This window comes from Amphiprion ocellaris, chromosome 17 (genome assembly GCF_022539595.1).
Source record: "Amphiprion ocellaris isolate individual 3 ecotype Okinawa chromosome 17, ASM2253959v1, whole genome shotgun sequence".
In the NCBI taxonomy this organism is placed as follows: domain Eukaryota; kingdom Metazoa; phylum Chordata; class Actinopteri; family Pomacentridae; genus Amphiprion; species Amphiprion ocellaris.
Window position 1 is genome coordinate 20,385,349 of NC_072782.1, and position 16,409 is coordinate 20,401,757.

At 38.4% G+C, this 16,409-nt stretch overlaps 1 protein-coding gene across 4 annotated transcripts in view; it reads left to right on the forward strand.

Annotated features, from left to right (window-relative positions):
* Positions 1-13,247: 13,247 nt before the first annotated feature.
* LOC111575953 (huntingtin-interacting protein 1-related protein-like) overlaps positions 13,248-16,409 on the forward strand; it is a 67,582-nt gene continuing 64,420 nt past the window's right edge. Inside the window, exon 1 of one of the 4 annotated variants that reach the window (XM_055019230.1) lies at positions 13,248-13,387. The gene's annotated coding sequence lies outside the window, so the exon portion shown is untranslated. Of the gene's footprint in view, positions 13,388-13,506; positions 13,539-16,409 lie in introns of those variants that run through there. The other 3 variants (XM_055019234.1, XM_055019232.1, XM_055019231.1) reach the window with 3 other exon arrangements.

Genomic DNA, 16,409 nt, shown 5'->3' on the forward strand with positions numbered 1-16,409 from the left:
TTTCTTCGCCACTTTTGTGTGTTTTGGCTCATTGTCTTGTTGTAACATCCATGACCTAACCTTGTGACCAGTGATTTTAGATTTCCCTGAAGAATGAGGAGGTAATCCTCATTCTTCATTATTCCATTTACTTTGTGTAAAGCTTCAGTTCCACAGGCAGCAAAACAACCCCATAGCATAATACTACCACCACCATGTTTGACAGTATGTTTGGTGTTCTTGGGGTTAAAAGCCTCAGCTTCTTTTCTCTAAACATATTTCAGGTCATAGTGGCCAAATAAGCTTAATTTCTGTTTCATCTGACCACAGAACTTTCCTCCTGAAAGATCTTCTTTGGCCATGTGATCAGCAGAAAACTTCTTTTGAGCCTTAAGGTGCATCCTTAAGAGGAAGAACTTCCTTCTTCATGCCACCCTCTGAGCCCATAGTGATGTGGACACTGACAACTGTGTTCCAGCAGCTTCTAATTCATTGCAGATATGCTTTTTGTTGATTCTTGGTTGACTCTTGACCACCTTGACCAATTGTCTCCCATTTACTGTAATCGGTCACAAGAAGGTAAGAGATCGTGCCACTAAGAAAATTTGCTTAACACAGCTTTTTACGTCACTGAAACTGATCATTCAAGTTGCTGTCTGTATACTTTAGACACTGCAGATTGTTTTATTTCCAAAAGACCGTTCATAAAATTATAAAAGTACCAAAATACATATATTGAAAACTGTGTTTCGATGATTCCATCATAGAAAATTAGGAGTCATAGGATTCACTGTCAACTCAAGATTGTAACAATGTACATGGTGTTCACAAGTGCATAAAAGTATAAAATATATGTATACAGTACATGCATAAAGTATAGGCATAGACACATACGCATGAAAACATGATGGATATGTATAAAATAATTAAAAGTGCAATGTATTTAGATGGAAGTATGAATGTTTTGATAATTGTCAAAAGTAGTTCATGTAAAACAGGGTCCATCTTCCTTGTGGTCTTGCTGACTTTTATTTTTATTTTTCATATATATATATATATATATATATATATATATATATATATATATATATATATATATATATATATATATATATATATATATATATATATATATATATATATTAATATGTATTGCTCCTTTAATCCTAAACTGCAAAAATCAATAATTTATAACAATATTAATGACACAGTTTGTCTGCTCTCTGAGGTTTAGTACACAATCAAGAAGTGAGTGTTACTGTGCTTTAATTGTGAAGGCAGTATTGTCTGTTTGGAGTGTTTTAAATTGCTCCAACTTGACTGTGCTGCTCTCTGCTCCCTCTGGAGTCCCTTCCATGGTGGTGAGATTGCACTTTGTACTGCGCATGACTGGAATAACAGACAGATGAGGTCGCTGTTAGAATATATTACAGCATGAAAAGACCTTCATTTGTTCTGACACATTCAGACACTCACCACTGTCCGAATAAAAGAATTTATATGGGTTTCTTTGCAGTTTGTTGTAGTTATTAGCAAATATAAGAATCTTCAAGTGTTAAAAGTATCTGAAGGGTCTGTGAATGAATGAGTGATACCATATTACACAGCCACATTTGATTGCATGAAGATTGTATGAGGTTCAGGGTTGCTCAGAAAGAAACAGTTCATTCGAGACGGGCTGGAGCAATATTTTCAATGGTAACAACATAAAATAAGGAGAAGAAGATTGGAAACATTCAGAATTATGTAAAAAAAAAGAATTATGTAAAAAAAAAAAAAAAAGCCGTAAGGCAGGGGTGTCCAATCTTTTCAAAGAGGGCCAGATTTGATGAGGTCAACATGCGTGAAGGCGAACCATTCTGCCTGACATTCTTTGAACCATTAAAATCAAATGCATATTGTCTATTTGATTGAAATGTAATTGCAAATGACACATTTTTCATTTTGTACATGTATAAAATGAAATGTTTCCATAAATTTTAAGAGGAGGGATCAGAGAGTACCGTGGACAGATTAGCACTTCTCTCTGTATAAAGAGACAGTAAGGGTGACCAAAGCATGGGGAATGTAAGGTTGGCGTAAGCCAAAGCATGTTGATGAAGAGAGGTTTTTTCTGAAAAGTTTTTGACTTATTAATAAATGCATTTTTTTTAATGTATGGCAAATCTAAACAGTTCTTACCAAAATCACTCTGTTTTTAATATCCAAAGGCCAAATAAAATGAAATGAGCTGAACTGAGGAAAAAAAATTCAGGATTCAGGTTCATTTTTAACATTAAATGTTACTGGTAATTAATGTTGCCTAAGACATATGAACAGGAACAAAACACCAACATTCAACTTAAAATGAAGTGCAAATTCCATGTGTTCAGATATATTTATAACTGGTTTTGACCAACACAAAACAAATTAACTGCAATTTTACAATATATTCATCTCAGATTACCAAAACAAATAATTTTCTTGCATTAATGTTTTGGCAGTGAAAAAATGTAATTCAGTCACGAGAACAGGGAGTGCAGAAAGGTGCAGAATTACATCAAAAGCAAAGAGAAAAGAGCAGAAGAAGAACAGAGGAACAACTGTACATCATCCCCACACACAGTGAACATATGGCAGCTCCATACAACACCATCCACACTACTAAGCTCTGAAGTGATACTGAAGCGACACCGATAAAGCAAATCATAGATGTTCTTACTGAGCCTTTCACATATATCTGTAATTTGTCTTTCACTTCAGGGATATTTTCAGATCGTATGAAAATAGCCAAAGTTATTCCACTTTTTAAAAAAGGGAATAAGAATAATTTTTTGAACTACAGACCCATATCACTACTTCCACAGTTTTCTAGAATTCTAGAAAAATTGTGATCAGATTGAATAAATTTATTGATAAATATAAAATTTTAAGTAATAGCCAATATGGATTTCGCTCTAATCACTCAACTGCCACAGCAATTATGGAACTGGCCGAGGAAATTACTAATGCCATGGACAAAAAACATTATTTCGTTAGCATCTTTGTAGACATACAAAAAGCATTTGAAACCCTAGACCATGAGATATTATTGCAGAAAGTATATAAATACAGTATAAGAGGTGTAGCTCATCAGTGGGTTATGAGTTATTTAAAAGACAGAAATCAGTTTGTTGAAATCAACAACATACGATCCAAAAACTGTAGTGTAGTTTGTGGGGTACCCCAAGGATCGGTCCTTGGACCAGTATTTTTTCTTCTTTATGTAAACGATATTGTGTCTGTTTCTAATTTACTAAAATGCATCTTGTTTGCGGACGATACTCTGGAGAAAATATAAACGAGGTTCTACAAACTGTAGAGAATGAGTTTCAGGTAATTATGAAATAGTTCAATGCCAACAGACTATCTTTAAATACTGACACTAAATTTCTGATTTTTAGTTGTAAAAGGAAAGATATCGATGCAACATTGTTTATACAAGGATCAGAGATTGAAAGGACACATGAGATTAAGTTTTTAGGTGTAATGACTGATGAACAGTTGACATGGAAATCCCAAATAGAGCATGTAAAAACAAAGGTATCCCAAACTATAGCTGTGTTACATTATGTCAAAGAATCTCTGAATAAGAGTGCTTTGTTTCTGTTGTATAACTCACTGATTGTTCCATATCTGACCTATTGTATTGAAGTGTGGGGAAGTGCTTGTAAAACCTACATTGAACCAATTTTCCTTTTACAGAAACGTGCCATTCGAGTCATAAATGGAAGTGGGTACAGGGCCCATACAAATCCAATATTTATACAATTAGAAACATTAAAATTTAAGGAATTGGTAGAATATAACCTCAAAACTATGTATGAACTCACCAAAAATATTACCAGCCAACTAACTAAACAGATTCAAAAAGAGAGAAAGTAGATACAAATTAAGAGGAACTGAAGTTTTTTCAACATCAGAGTTTAGAACAAAACCAAAGGAAAGATGTATCTCAATCCAAGGAGTCAGTATGTGGAACAATCTAGATGATACAACTAAAACTTCCAAGTCCATTCTTATTTTTAAGAAAAGTCTAAAAGCTTCATTACTAAGAAAAAAACATGACACTGCTGTGTAGCAGAGAACTTGCTTTATGTTTTGCTGAATCTCTTGAAAGATAGCCGTGTTCAACAGCGTAACTGGACAATGACTTGTCAATGATTTTATGTTGATATGGGGCAGACTTTTGTTACTAGGTTCAATGTGGCTCAAGTGCAGGAAATGAACAGACGGTCTTTGAATGCAACACAGTTTTTATTTACAAGGTTTTAGGACTACAAGCAAAAACTAGGACTACAACGGGAAACGGAAATAGAGAGCAATAGGCTCCGAATCTACTGCGGCAACTAGTGGCCGGGAGGTGCAGTAACGACTCTAAATAATAATATTAACTTGCGAAAGGTAACACCTAGGCAAGAAAAACCAATCTCTGAAGTACAAAACTAGACACAAAACAACTTCTACGAGGTTCGAGGAAAATAACTAAGAATGGGGTTTTCTCTAATAACGGTGTTCTTAACGAGAGCTATTGCTACGACAGATCGGCTATCTCAATCTACACTGATTTCAGTGCTGAGGTGATGAACAAGCGGCGTCTCTTTGACCCGGTAAAACGCAATCTCCGTGGTCGGATGAAATACTTTATGAAATTTCCTGCCACACTGTGCGTTATTGTGGATGGCAAGTTAGAACAATTCACCTGTCACAAACGTGCAGAGGCGATTTTCATGTCGGAACCCAACTCACCAGCTGGTATGTCACACTAGTTTTCCATGTTGTCTTTGTTTACTTCCTGACTGGGGACTGACGTCATTGATGTTTGGACGTGATTTGTTCTACCGCCTCATGTGACCTGGGTTGTTTGTGTTCTTGGCTGTTGTCATTAATGCTACACACTGTATGCTTAACTGAATGCAGACTGGAGATGCAAATGGAACCTGGTTTCCTTCTCTTTTTCTTCTTCTTTTTGGCTGCTCACTCATGCGAATGTCTGGGTATTTGAGCCTGGACATGATGGGCCTCTTAGGGGGAGTGCTTGCTTGTTGTTGTGTGTTCTGTGTGTGTTTTGATAACTCTTGCTTGCTTTTTGAATCAAACTTACCATTCAGTCCTGTATTTACTTTAATGTTATGTACTCAATTCACTAACTATCCCCTCTATGAACGAGGGTAAAGGATTAAAAATTATTCACCTTAATATCAGGAGTCTGGTGTCAAAAATTGACCTGCTTCGTGTATGGGTTGAAATGCATAAGCCTCACATTATCACACTTTCTGAAACCTGGTTAGGTAATCTCATCTCAAATCATGAAATCGCTCTGTCAAATTACAATCTATACAGATATGACAGAGTTACCAGGGGTGGTGGTGTTGCCATTTTTGTTTCAACGGATCTCACATCTGAACATCTTTATCCCACTGTAGAGGCTGATCTTTTTGAATGCATTTTTGTTAAAGTTACACTTCATGAAAATAAGCGGCTGATTATTGGAAGTATATATAGGCCACCCTCATCCCCTGTTGATTCCATTAACAATATAATCTCCACTATAAATTCTATTTCTCAGAAAAATGAATTAATTATTTTGGGTGACTTCAATAAGAACTGGCTTGACAAATCATGCACCAAAGAAAAGAAATTATTAAGTGATTTAAATCTTACTCAGCTAATTAGTGAGCCTACTCGTATTACTCCTCATTCTCAATCTCTTCTTGACTGGATACTGGTTTCACATCCCAGCAGATTCACTAAATATGGTGTTATGTCTGACTGTCTCAGTGACCATTCTATTGTTTATTGTGTTTGGAAAATTATTCTTCCCAAACTGCCACCTAAATTGATTACTATTAGACAGTATAAAAAACTTAATCCTGATTTATTTATAAATGATTTAATTGCCATTAATTGGGACAGGTTTCAATTAATACCATATGTTCAAGATGCGTGGGATTTTTTCCTGTCTGAATTTATGAAGGTAGTAGACAAACATGCACCTTGGAAAACTATTAAGGTTAAGGGTCGACATCTCCCATGGATTAGCTCTGATCTCATTTCCCTTTTTAGGGAAAGGGATAAAGCCTGGGCGATATATCGACAGACGCGAGATGCTGCTGACTGGGAAACATATAGGAAGTTGAGAAACTTAAGTAAAACCAAAGCCTCCAATGCTAAAGCCAATTACTTTAAAGAAAGTCTGACTAGTGATTTTAAAAATCCTAAAGAATTTTGGAAGAAAATAAAAACAATTACTAATATTTCAGAAAAACATTCTCTGACTCAAATAAAGGTTGATGGCAATATTTTGCAAAATCCTTTATCTATTTCCCAGGTCTTTATTAATCATTTCTCTTCTGTCTGTTCTCTGCTTCAATCTGACCATCAGTCAACCACTTTTATTCCTGTTAATACCTCGCCTTGTGCTAGCTCCTTCTCTTTTCGAAAAATATTACCAACGGAGGTGAGAAAAGTCGTTTGTGAATCCAAAGTGGGTTGTGGTCCTGGACTTGATGGGGTTGAAACTCGATTTCTCAAACTTGCTGCCGATGTTATCATTTATCCACTGGCCGACTTGTTCAACCTGTCTCTCGCCACCAGTGAATTTCCACTTATTTGGAAATACGCTAAAATTATCCCAGTTTTTAAAAGTGGTGATCATCTGAACTGCAACAACTATAGGCCTATTTCGATGCTATGCTCGGTAGCCAAAATATTTGAGAAAATAATTTTTAATCAACTTTCCTCCTATCTTTGTAGTAACAGCATTCTTACACCCCTTCAATCTGGTTTCAGACCTAACCATTCTACAGCCACAGCTCTACTTAAATTCACAAATGATGTACTCTCTGCAGCGGATAGAGGGGAGCTTACTGGTGCCATTTTTGTTGATCTTACCAAGGCTTTTGATATTGTTGATCGTTATCTACTTTTGGATAAACTCTCTGCTATCGGACTTTCGAGAAATGTATTGCTTTGGTTTAACTCATACTTACATAATAGAAAACAATGTGTTACAGTGAATGGGAAAAAACTCTGATCTGTTGATCCAGCAAAGTGGAGTGCCTCAAGGCTCAACTCTTGGACCCTTGCTTTTCACCATTTACATTAATAGTCTGCCCTTAATTTTTAAGAATTGTCATGTTCATTTATATGCTGATGATACAGTTATCTATATTTCAAAACCAAATCTATTACAAATTCAAACCTCGCTGCAGTCGGATTTCAGTCTTCTGCAAGAGTGGTTACTTCATAACAAGTTACTTCTGAACAAGACCAAATCCTACACTATGATATTTGGCACTCAACATAAGCTAAAATCCATATTCAGTCCCTTAACTATTTCATGTACTGATGGGACACGTCTGCAAACAGTTGACAGTTTTAAATACTTAGGCGTATGGCTTGATTCTGCTCTTTCATTCAGATCTCACATTGATTATGTATTAAACAAAGTTAACTTTGGTCTGAGTACCCTTTATCGCTCTCGTCACTGTTTCACGTTCAATATAAGGAAGAAACTTGCTATGCAACTTCTATTTCCTTTGCTCGACTACTGTGATGTTGTCTATCTAATTGCTTCCAAATCTGACTTATCTCTGTTAAATATTGCTTTCAATAGAATTTGTAGGTTTGTTCTTGGCTGTGCGTTCCATACTCACCACTGTACATTATATCATAACCTCAACCTCATCTCCCCTGATATGAGAAGACATATGCACTGGCTTGTATTCATATATAAATGTTACAATTTAAACTATCCAACCTATCTGAAACAGTACTTGTCTCGATTTTCGTCTTCACACCAAGTACGACATACCTCTCAGCTGTTCTTCTCTGTTCCTCATGTTAAGAAGGCTATTGGTAAAAAGGCCTTCAAGTTCAAAGCTCCTGCTGATTGGAACAATCTTCCCGCTAACATTAGATCCCTCCCTAATCTAAATCTATTTAAACGTGATTTGTCTTCTTATCTTAGGGTTGAATGCTTTTGTGGCTGAGGGATCTCTTTATTTTATTTCATCACCTCCTCATGCAATTTTCCCACCTTGCCATTTCTGAGTCACTGTAGATAAAGACTGTCTTATGGTAGTTTGGTTGAATACCCTCTGTATTTGTGTTTGTGTGTGAATGTGTTTGTGTGGTGTATTGTATTGTGTTGTTATATTGCTGTATTGTTGACTGTCCGGACCCCCTTGAAAACGAGGTGACACACCTCAAGGGGTTATTCCAAATAAATAAATTTCACCAGATCTACTAACTCACGAATACTACTAGATATGCTCAGAACTGGTTCACAGGGGTGGCAGCCAAGGTTTGGAGCAGCGTGCTTTGGGCCTGATGGTGGATGGCGTGAAGCAGCGACAGGTGAGTAGGGAAGGACGCCAGGAGGAGGGAGTCGACACAGGTGAGTGTTTCCCCGTCACAGTAGCGATACCAGGATCCGGTGTTGACGGCAGAGTGGCGGGTATAAGGCAGGAGCAGGTGGGTCCAGAACTGGAATAGAGGAGGACAACGGAGGTTAACAGGTTTGTAGCGCAACAAGCAGAATGGCTGGTAAATCCGGCTGTGAACCATTACGAGCTGTGTCACGATCCAGCACAGAGAGATGGGCGGCGTCTGGTTATATTGCAGAATGGGTGAAGCTTGATTGGTTGCATTCCACCTGTTCCTGAGCTGACTGATTGTGGCAGATGGGGAACACGTGTCGCTCCTTCTGCACTGCTGGACTGCCCTAAAAGGAAAGAAGATGAGAGGGAGGGGGGGGAGCACTACCTAGGCCTGGCAGCAGCCAGCCTGACAACTTTAGAAGTTTTTTACTTCCTTATGCCACCCTTTCATTCAAATATTTTTGTTGTATATGTATTTATGTTGTATTTGTTTATGGTGAATGAAATAAACGATGAAGAAATAAAGAAGAAAAGTGGCTCATAAACACAATCAAAATAAAGAGTGAGATGGAGGGCTTTACTCAGCTGGGATAGACCTAGGATACGAGAGGAGAGATTTCGAACCAAATCACTGCTTCAACGTGAAGAGTGATACTGAGCTCTGGACTGCATCACATGAGCCCGGTCTGGTTCAAAGGCTGTGGTTTTGATTCACAAAATGTCACGCAAGTGCAGGGGCGGATCTAGAAAAAATATTTATGGGGTGGCAAGAAGAGGGCAGGCATTTTTGAGGGGTGGCAACATATGTATACAGATGTATATATACTGAATTTAATAGTTTGATGAGAAATAGTATGTACACACTACATATGGGCATGGGCTGCCATTTACACACTCATACAAACTTAATCTCATTTGACGTTTCATGTGAAACAGTTCATACAGTACTTATTAGGAGATAGATGTATGGTAACACTACTATAAGTGTGGCATTATCACAGGAAATGCATTAAAGGAAGCAAACAGTTTTTGACTGTGTCAGAGTGGCAGCGTTGCAGGCACCATTTGTACAAGAAGAAACTATTCAAAGAAAAACTTACCCATGAAGATCTATAGACTGAGCTGTGCTAAGGTGAGCATAAATACACTGTGTGGAAATAAATGGGTCCCGGCACTCAAACATACCTACTGGACATCACTTTTATTCTTTACTGAAAACACACATTCTCTCCATTTCTCCCTCTGTAATTTGAACTATTTTTTTGATAGATGAGGGGTTTAGTGATTGTTTTTGATGTTGTATTTACTTCATACAGTTCATACAGGGCCTTTCTGTACAGTTTTATAATGTATATACAAAAGAGACATTAAAAAACAACAACACTGCTTCCTGTTCAGCAGGATTGACACCATTTACACTAGTGTCACATTTTAGACTTTTTTTTCCTCACACTAGGTTTTATTAAAGGTGATATCAGATTTTCTCAGTTGCCAAAACAAAGATATAAATACAGAAAAAAAAAAGTCCAGATTCTGTTGAGGTCACCATTTAACACCTTTGTAAAGGCTCACCAGTGAGCATAACATGAAGTTGGCATGCCTATAACAGCTGAATGCGGCGATTTCCATGCTGCTCAGCAAAATGCTTCACAAATTTATCTAGATCTAATGCTTTTGTGCATTTTGATTCAATGCTGAGTACAGCCAAACTCGACAGTCTCTTTTCTGTCACAGTAGACCGCAAATAAGTCTTTATCAGCCTGAGAGATGAAAAACTTCGCTCACGGGATGCACTGCTCACAGGTAAAACAACCACTATTTTACACAATCTGAACATCTCATAAAAAACATCCTGGTATGGGTCCAAAAACTGAGTGAACTCCATTAGAGTGGTAGGACTCTCCTTTTCCACCTTTTTTCTGTCCAGTATTCTCCTCGTCTGATGTAACTCATGTTTGAGATCCTCAATATTTGAGTCATAAGCTTCAGCAAATAACAGAACAGCTTCCTCTCTCAAAAAACTTGGACTTGACGGATTTAGTGCCTGGACACCCTGCATAATTTTACAATTCGTGTTAGAAAATCTTCTTCCTATTTCTCCAATCATGTTATCCCGAACTGGATAGTACACAGAGACACAAAAAGTGTGTTTGCTATCTGGAACTACATGCTGTCCCAAGGTGGAGTGGACGATAGTATCCTGAAGCACCTTTGTTGTCTGTCTTGGCCTCTTTGGTTTTCTTTGAGTTGTATCAATGTTACTGCATTGACATAAATCAAGAATTTCTCTCCACATTTCCTCAAAAGAGGCTTGACTACGGTACTGGACCAGTGTCTCTTTAAGTGCTTCAGTAAGTTCAACAGCCTTAGTATAGTCCACTGTTTTAGACTGGAGCATGAAAATTATGTGGAGCATAAAAATTTGGAGTCACTCAGGACCTTTCTGAACAGAACAAGAGATCCAGCAAAATTCAGATCAATCTGAGCCAATATCCCTCTTGCTTCAACAGCTCTTTGTGGATGGTTCTCAGATACAAGCTCCTCAAGCACCTGTACTATTGCAGGCAACCTGTCCATAACATTGCGACATGCTATGTGCCTACAGGCCCAACGCGTATCACTTAGCTGTTGGAGCTCCCTTGGTGCACCATCAAACATCTCCCACTGCACTTCCAGGCATTTGTTATGTACATATTACCCAGACATGAATACATACAGTCGTTCCAATAATGAGAAGAAGTTTCCTGCATCCACTACACTTTTTACAGCGTCTACTATAAGTTCAAGCAGTGTGCACTACAGTGAACATAGAAGGCATGTTTAGCTACTTCTTTTATTATTGCTTGAACATCTGCGTGTGCCCCAAGCATCATTGCCGCACCATCATAGCCCTGGCCTACAAGGTTTTCCTTGTACTCCAGCCCATGCTTCTCAAGGAAGGATATAATCTTGTCACTTAAGGCAAATGACATTTGTTCTTTTTTCTGAACATCTTTAGTTTCATCAACAATAATTGAAAACTGTTTGCTCATTTTAACTTCCTGGATGATTTCCTCTTTGACCATTGCAGCCAAGCACTCAAGTAATTCATTCTGTATTGTTTTACTGGTATATTTTGCATTTTTAGCTTGTTGAAGTCTTTTTTTTAATGATGGGGTTATCTTACCCAGCAAGTCTAACACAGACAGAAAAACACCCTTTTTTGCAGTTGAGAGACTCCCTGTGACCCCGCTGTGCTATGTTTTCTGTGGCTGTTAGAACTAAAATTTCAGCTGTTCTAATGTAGTACTGATTTTCAGCCATCTGCTTCTTTTTTTGCTCATCCATTAGTCCAAACACTGAGGTATTTTTATCCTGAATTTTCTTGTTCTCTGTCCATGCAAACATTGCATTTACATGTCCTTCAGATCTGGCATGAGAACAGATACCACTGTCTTTCATTGTAGCCTTTTTCCAGTTGCAATAACCCTCGAATGAGGTGAAAACAGTCTTTGGAGCATCCGGGAGGGAAAAATGCCGACATGCAAAACAATAAGCTGCATCTTTTGATTGTGAGTATTCTAACCAGGGATGAAATTTGTACCAGTCGCTGCAGAAGCTTCTTCTGGCTCCTCCCTGGAGGGTCTTAGGGAAACTGTCTCGCATTGGCTGCACTGGCACCTCACACCTGGACACATCTAGAAGATGGAGGGGAGGAAAGATTCAAACTGCATTACATCTGAACTAATTATACAATATAACAACTAGTAAAAACATAATTGATTATAACCATCAGACACTAGCATTTTAGCCTAGGAGAGTATTTTTAGGTTCATTTTTTTAATTTTGGAATTTAACCTGGCCACTATATCTAAAACACATTGTACACAAAATATTAAAACTCTGTCCCCATCTCATTACACATTCACAGTTTCCCCACAAGCTTCCTCAATTATTCATATTTAAGCAAACAAATATTTTTATTTCAACAAGTCTAAGCAACGGCTCTTAAATGCACCTTACAACAAAATGTTAATGTCACTTGTTCTTATTTATGTGTAACTTAGTATACTATGCAGCAACAATTTCCATACCACGAGGACCAGCTCGACTGGAGATGGTTAGTGATGGATCAGGCACTCTCCTTTCCCTTTCACTGTCTGAACCCTGCATATCATCTTTCTCGCCTTCTTCCTCCTCACCTTGGTGATGCTCTTCCTCCTCCATCTCTTCACCACTGTGTGGTGTTCTCCAACCTCCTCCTGTCCCTGGTCACCATGGGCTTGTATTTCATCACATTTCTATTGCCTTTCTCTCTCCTTCCACATCGTTTTTGTCTTTTCTCTCTCCTTCCACCTCATCTTCTCTATCACCGTTGCTCAATTGTTCATTTTCTATTTCTGTCGCCTTTCTCTTTGGCGAGAAAAAAAGTGCAAAACTGCAAGTGCTACCTTTCCTCTTCATGTCTGTAAGATTCAATGTGATTTCAGTGTTTACAGACGGCGAATCAATATTGGCTTTTGTAGCCTACTTTACACAAATAACGTCAGACCTTGTTACGGAGTTCAGGGTGGCTCAGGTGCAGGAAATGAACAGACTGTTTTTGAATGCAACACTGATTTATTTACAAAGGTTTTTAGGACTACAAGCGGAAACTAGGATTTCAACAGAAAACGGAAATAGAGAGCAAAAGGCTCTGGATCTTACAGCGACACCTAGGGGCTGGGCGGAACTGTAACAAGACAAAATAATATCTCTAACTCGCGGTAGGTAACACCTAGGCGAGAAAGGCCAGGCTCAGGAATACTAAAACAAACACGTGGCTATCTTTACGAGGATAGCGAGAGGGAACTACAAAAGAAGTCTTCTCAAAATACGGTGCTTCTTTAACGAGAGCTATAACTATGACTGGTCTACAAACTCACGAATTATACTAGGAATGCTCAGAACTGGTTCACAGCGGTGGCAGCCAGGGTTTGGAGCAGCGTGCTTTGGGCCATATGGTGGATAGCGTGAAGCAGCAACAGGTGAGTGGGGAAGGACGCCAGAAGGAGGGAGTCGGCTCTGGTGAGTGTTTCCTTTTCTCTGAGGTGATAACCAGAGTCCAAGGTTGACGGCAAAACGGCAGGAACAGGTGGGTCCGGAACTGGAACAAAGGAGGACAGCGGTGGTTAACAGGTCTGTAGCGCAACAAACAGAATGGCTGGCAATTCAGGCTGTGAACTTTTACGAGCTGTGTCACGATCCGGCAGTGAGAGATGGGAGGCGTCTGGTTATATTGCAGAATGAATGAAGCTTGATTGGTTGCCTTCCACCTGTTCCTGAGCTGGCTGATTATGGCAGATGGGGAACACCTGTTGCTCCTTCTGCACTGCCCTAAAAGGAAAGAAGATTGAGAAGGGAGGGGGGGAGCACTACCTAGGCCTGGCAGCAGCCAGCCTGACAGACCTACCTTACATGACATGTATGGTTAGCAAAACAACGTTCTTCAACCTGATTTTTATTATCTCAAAATCAGCATTGCAACTATACTAGAACTGTGCTTTCATTATAATTACATTTCTTAATAGATAGATAGACATATCGACAGTTGCTCAGTTTTTACCTCTTTCCTCCTGTGTCTTCTTTCCTCGCGACTCCTGGCTCCCTCGCTTTTTCGAAACAAATCGGTCTCTTACTGCGCCTGTGCTGCAGCCGCTCGCTGCCGCTCTGGCCTCATCTCGTGCTGCATTCACTGCAGTCAGACATTGGAGTTCCTCGATCGTAAATGTCAAATTCGTCCCTGCAAATTGGGGTGGCAGCAGAGGTGGCAAGGCTTTCTTTTAGGGTGGCATTTGCCACCCTATGCCACCCCAGTAGATCCGCCCATGTCATACAGGGATCCAAAGTTGTTTAAATCAATCCAACTGGACTTGAAGAAGGTTCCTTGAAGACATTTCACCTCTCATCCAAGAGGCTTCTTCAGTTCTGGTGGTGGTTGATGATCAACTGATAGTCCAGCATTTTTGTTTGAAGCTACGTTTGTTGAGGCGGCAGAATTATTGATATTGTTACATTAAATTAAAACCAATCGATGAAAAAAAAAGAAAAGAAAAAAATTATACCCCACAAACCTATTATGTTTTGCCTATATTTTTAACAGTCTGCGCTCTCTCGCTTCCCTCTAGTCTCATATTGTTTTCCTGTCACATAAGTACAAACAGCCCACTATTTCTGAATACTGTACTTGGTTTTGACTCAACCCCTAATGTGTACTGTACAAGCATAAGACATTAAGAAGTAAAAAAAGAGAAGAAAAAAAAGTATAAAAACAATAGGTATATTCTGAACTGCTGCCATAATCACATTTTGGTAAGATATTGATTCTATGATTGCTTAAATATGCATATGCAGTTTGAAATATTCAGTTTTATTATTTAATTGATGAATGAAAGAAGTCCCTCTATTCGCAGACACACGATGACAGAGGTTCCCTCCTGGATAGCATGGAGCGACATACACACTCCAGAATTGATGGTTCCAAAAATTCATGAGCAATATGAAGTCCGATGAAAAACAAATAGTGAAAGCGAGGTTAGTCTAATAATATAAAATTGCTATTGTACCATTTCTGTTTCACAATTCTAACCCTAAAATTCTAACCATAGCTGAACACAAAGCTGGAGCCTGCCATTTTGCTGATGTGTTAGATGGATTGTTGTGAATTTACAGCTGCTGTTTTTAGAAATACAAAGCTTTTTGAATAAAGGGAACCAATGATTATCTGTCCAAGTCAGAACATTAACAAAATACATTAGGATGTCCTAAAGATATAACAGCTGAAACAGACTGAAACCAAAGCTATAGAGTTTAAGAGAACATTTACCTTTGACTCTGACCATTTAGATTTTCAGAGCAGTTAGTTGTACCTATACTTGGAACAGTTTTTATTCAGCAGTTCTCCTTTTTCTTATTTCTTACAGGTGAAATATTTAAAATATAAACTCCTGGGCATTAGAAAGTTAATATGTGGGGCAGCATCTGCTCTTACACAGATGATGGCCTTAGCAGTATGACAGTCGGACCTTGAACTGGCACATCTACAGATATAGACATAAATGATAATAGCTGTCTTTCTTTGAGTGATGTTATGTTGACACTAAGACTTTAAGTGAAATACTAATAATAATATATTTTATGGCTGACATAGAATAAGGTCCACACTTTGGTGGTACAGAATGATAGGGGTCTCATTATTACACTCACGTATACACGTATAATGACACGAGTGCCCTTTTAGATAGCATAGACCAATATTAACACCCTAGTGTGTATATATAGATAGAACATCATTTCAGTATTTGCAATAGTCCGATTAGAGAAAGAGTAATTTGCAATTTTTATTGTGACATTGTGCCATAAAGATGGTCATTAGATCAAAATAAACTGTAGTTTCTGAAATTTTTAAATCAGATCCTCAAATGAAAAGTTTTACCTTCAAGAATGAAATAGCAAAGAGGCAATACAAAGGTTCAATTTGAAATTCACACTTATCTCATTTCATAGTAATTTCATAGTAGCACAGCAAAATGTGAGAGCCCCTAATATAAAATGAAAAACAAAGAATTTTTGTCAGGAAGTGCTACAAACATTCAGAAATATTACTTTAGAAATATTTCAACCGCATTTCTTAATATTTGTGAAGTGGAGATGCACATATGAAAATAAGTAGTTGTTCCCTATGTTACAGTAACTGATAAGTGCATGATGTTAGTGCATGCTGCCACGCAACCAAGCCAAACAAATTTGTAAGAAAAACTAATAAAGTCAACTGACTTTCACAATATCTTTGGAGCTGTTTAACCGGTCTGCAGGAGCAGATCCATCTAAAGCGCTGTACCCCGCCTGTTGACAGATATCTGGATCACTGTGGGTCACCGTTGAAATCTCTTCTGAACCGTTCTCCTCAGGAACATGAAGCCGACATCTGGTCATGGACAACCGACCCGCTCGCTGTTTCGATTTGCTTAAGGAGAGCGAGTCGAAGGGTTCTGAACCAGGGAGATAGAA